The sequence below is a fragment of the Lactuca saligna genome, chromosome 9 (genome assembly GCF_052625555.1).
Source record: "Lactuca saligna cultivar CGN05327 chromosome 9, ASM5262555v1, whole genome shotgun sequence".
Lineage (NCBI taxonomy): Eukaryota > Viridiplantae > Streptophyta > Magnoliopsida > Asterales > Asteraceae > Lactuca > Lactuca saligna.
Genome location: NC_136425.1, coordinates 30,896,232 through 30,901,068, shown reverse-complemented (window position 1 = coordinate 30,901,068; position 4,837 = coordinate 30,896,232).

Below are 4,837 nucleotides of genomic sequence, written 5' to 3'. Positions count from 1 at the left end.
TGCATCCATATTCACTATATTTAGAATTTGTTAACATGGTTTGATTGAGGCTGTGAAAGAACTCCTTCCTTATGTAGAGCATAGGTAGTGTGCCAAGCATATTAGCCAAAACCTTAGGAAAAGGTATAATGGTGCCCAATATGAAAGCATTTTCTAGAAGGCATGTAAAGCAACAACAAAGGTAGATTTTAAGGTTTCCATGAAAGAGCTTGAAGTGCTAGACCCAAGTGCTCATCAGTATCTGATGGACAAAGACCCCAAAACATGGTCAAGGGCCTACTTCCAACCAGGAAGATGTTATGATGTTGTGGAGAATGGAATGTCATAAAGTTTTAATGTTGTGATTGTTGATGCTAGGAAGAAACCAATTATCACCATGCTAGAGGAGTTGAGGATGTATATGATGGAGAGGGTGTTCAAGAAGAAATGCAAGGGTCTAAGATGGGGCAACAAAATTTGTCCAACAATTAGAGAAATAGTGAATGCCATTAAGAAGATTCTAATACATTACCAAGTCTTACCTATTGGATTAAATCAATTTGAAGTAAGAGGAACTACAGATGCTTATGAAGTGGATCTTGAAGAAAGAACTTGCTCATGCAGGTTATGGCAGCTTAATGGAATCGGTTGTGTCCATTCTGTTGCAGCTATTAGTTTTATGAATAGGGATGTAGAGTCATATGTGGACAAAATGTTTAGTAGCATCACTTATATGAAGGCATACAAGCTTAGGTTAGCACCTATGAATGGAAGTAATTTGTAGCCTGCAACTGATTACACCCCACCTTTACCTCTTATTCGTAGAGCTATGCCTGGGAGACCTGCAACTAAAAGGAAAAGGGATGCAACAGAAACCCCAAACCAGTCAAGTAAAAAATTAAAGACAACTACCCAAACACAAAACAAAGGTAAGGAGCACGTGAAGGTATCCAAGGTTGGTAAAAAACAAAAATGTAGTCTTTGTAAGATTGAAGGACACAACAAAAGAGCTTGTACTTTAACAAGGCCTCCTAAAACCAAAGCTAAAAGAAAAACAAAATAGGTACATAAGTATTTAAATGGTTAATCTTTACAATTTCTTTTTAAATTTCTAATAATGTTTCATATTGGTCAATCAGGGTGTAGGAGCAGTAAATGATGGAGGAGCAGTAACTCATGGTGGAGAAGCAGTCAATGATGGAGGAGCAATAAATGATGGTGCAAAAGCAGTCAATGAGGTGCATGTGCAATAAGACTATGATGAGGTGGAACTTACTCTCTTGGAGTTTGATGCATCAGCTAATGGAGAACCTAGTCAGGTTCATGTGTAAGAACAAGAGGCTAGAGAAACACCACTTGCAACCCTGTTGAAGAAAATCAGGAGGAAGAAATCTGAAAGGATTATCAAGTTGAAAATGGGAAATAAAGTTGGTGGAAATGATGCACCTGGGAATTCAGAAGCTAAACCTGTTACTCTAGAATAACTTTAAGTGTTGGTTTATGTGATATGAACATGGTATGTAGTGTTAAATGATGTGTTTTGGTGTATTGTTGCTGTTTTTATGAAACTGCTATTAACTATGCTAGTTTGTATGAAACTATGTTGGTTTATGTGATGTGTATTTTGTGTTACTTAAGTTGATTGTTATTTTGAGGTTTTTGTTGTGTTAATTTGAAGTTGCATGCATGGCAAGGACTTTTCTGGTTAAACTGCATGACAAGGGAAAATTAAATAATATTGACCATTTATGTATCAATATATTTAACCATATGTATGTGTTTGACCGTATGTATGTTTCAACTATATGTATGTATATGTTAACAAAAGTTACATAAGAAAAATTAAAAAGAATAATAATATTAAAAATACTTCTAAATATATGTTGTGTAATATGGAAATTTTGATATCATTTTTAATAGTAAATATATTAATATGATGTATGTCTATACATCGAATATAACAACATATATAATGTATCAATATATGTATGAATTCTTTTATAAACAAAGTATATTGTTTAATGTATGTTAATTTATATCTTGCATAATTTTATAAAACAAAATTCATACATATAATATTAGGATAATTTTTATACTTATAATATAACATAATTTATAACATAAAACTTATACATATAATATTGGTTTCGTTTTTCGTTTTTTTATATCTTTTTTTGGGTATAATATTAAGATAATTTGAAAGAGAAACGAACTTTCAACTTTGTTGATATTTAGTCACTAATTTTTTTTTAATTATCTATTTGTCACTGAACTATTGAAAATGTTCACATTTTACCCTTATAAACGGCTGTTACCGGTCATAAGGGTAAAATGTAAACAGTTTCAATAGTTCAGTGATAAATATATAATAAAAAAAGTTTAATGACTAAATATGAACAAAATCGAAATTTTGTTACCCTTTCAAGTAATTATCCCTATTTTATATATTCAATCATTTTATACGACCATGAAAACACGATAGAATGTCTTCCATAGTCATGAAAAAAGTTATAATATGCATATTGATATATTATAAATATACACAAGAAATCGTATACTTGTAGGGATAACTCTTTACTCTTTTGTGGATTAGTACCAGTGACCTTCCGAAGGGTTGTAAGGATAAAATCAGATGGCCGCTAAATATGTAATTCATTAGTCACCACCATCTTGAATCCTGCTTTGGTTATTTGTTAAAACATATTAATCTAAAACTTTTTCATTTTTAATAAGTTTAATATCTAAAAAGTGGAAACAAGTACAAACTAAAAGATGGGTGATTATTAAACCCATATGAAAGATACTCAATCCAATCCCCACTTGTCCATAGAAAATTATTAAAACTCTAGTCATAAAGTAGTCAATAATGTAAAAAGTTTTTAAGTAAAAAACTTCAATTCGATGACAATTATTATGTTTTGGAGTGATTAAAGATCGCCTAAATATGTTTTGGCCGTACAAGCTTCCCCCGGCTCCATAATCTTGATATTTAGCTTATGATGAACATCAAGAGCCATCTAATATTATATATTATATAAAATAATCTCAAGTTAAAATGATTATGTTGACATATTTTGCCTCATACATTATAATTTTACAGTATCTCACTGTATAAAACTGACTTTACATGCAGTATGCGTTGTCGCTAATCACGTGGAAGCCATTTGCGACGGAAAAAATATAAAAAAGCACAAGGGTTTTAGGTTATTTATGATAGATGGCCAATACATAGCATTTTCCAACAGCCATGAAAACAAATTGCCACAGATTTGTCACGGATTTTGAAACAAATTTAGCGATGTATTTTAACGGACCAATTTATGGGCATAGTAACTTGGCAGTTATTTACGAAAACACAAGGGTTGTAAGCTAATCTATAATGAATTTAAATATTTCTTTTATTAGGGTTCAAGTCTCGTGGCAGACATAGGGTCAAATAGGTGTTTAGAAGTAAATTATAATATTTGTATTTGTTGGTTAAAAAAATATTTTTTATTAAAAATTTATAAACTTATAAAATAATCAAATTTATTAGAATCCAGAAAAATCTCACACCAAACAAATCCATATTTTCCGGTATTAGACAGCAAATAAAACAAATGTAATTTTAATATTATTACAAAGGAAAAGTCATTATATTTTGTTCATACAATCGATCTAGTTTTTATATAATTTTTTAATTTAATTAATTTCGAAAAAATGGATAACTATATTTATATTAAGGGATATTAAATGTTTGGTTTTACCCTTTGAAATGTGTTAGGTTCAATAATACCTCATATTTTGGTTGATTTTGTCATTTTCATTCTTTTATCCGGTTTAGTCCATCTCCGTCGGTCACCAAGCCAATAGGAATTGCTTACTAGGTAATGTTTGGTTTTAAGCTTTGAAAAGTTTTATGGTGTATTTGGTTGGTAGGAAATGAATAGAAATCGAGGGAAAATGATTCTAATTCCCTTGAATTCATGCATTTGGTTGGACTTAGAGGGTGGAAAATGATTCATAAATGAAATAAACTTTCCACCATATGGAGGAAAGTGAATTCCTTCCAAAGTTGGATGGAAAACATTCGTTCTCGTCTAAAAAAGTGGCAGATTATAAAATACCCCTTGTACTTATCAGAAGACCCACCACCACTACCATCACCAATTTTAGGGTACAAAGTCATGCTTGGATGTGGAGTCTTAGGTTTTACCCATTTGTATGTGTAAAAGGGTTGAGTCTTTCCTATAAATAGGAAGTGAGTGACTCTCATTATGTAAGGATCATTTTTGGAGTGTTAGACTAGAAAGAGAAATTTGTACAAACTCATTTGTATATCCTTTCTAGATCTAATATGAGCTTACAAAGAATTATTTACTCCTTGTGTTCTTGAGTTTACATGATGATTCACTGTATCTTTTCTTATTCTACACATGCCATCATAATCAACAGCACTACAATTGGTATCAGAGCGGGTGCTCTTGATTTCATCAAGAATTAATCCATGGTGGCAATCTGGATTTGGTGATTCATTTTTTGATCTTTGATTTTCGTGATTTGGAGAGTTTTTGGATTCTAAAAATCAAATTCATCATTGTTTTTACTCATAATTCGATTTTCTTCACTAGAATTCAAGTGATTTTTACTTTCTCTCTCTAGAAAACCCATTAAAAATCATTTTCGCTTTCTAGAAATCTTCAAGTTTTTGTGATCATGGTGAATTTGCCATACAATTCTTTGATTGTGATCATTGAAGGTATCAAATACAAAGTCAGATCAATATTATGGGTTAGTGTTAAACAGTTTGATTTTTTAGGAAACTATGGTTTCTTATGGAGGATTGAAGAATGATCATGGAAGCTTGCTATTTCAACCA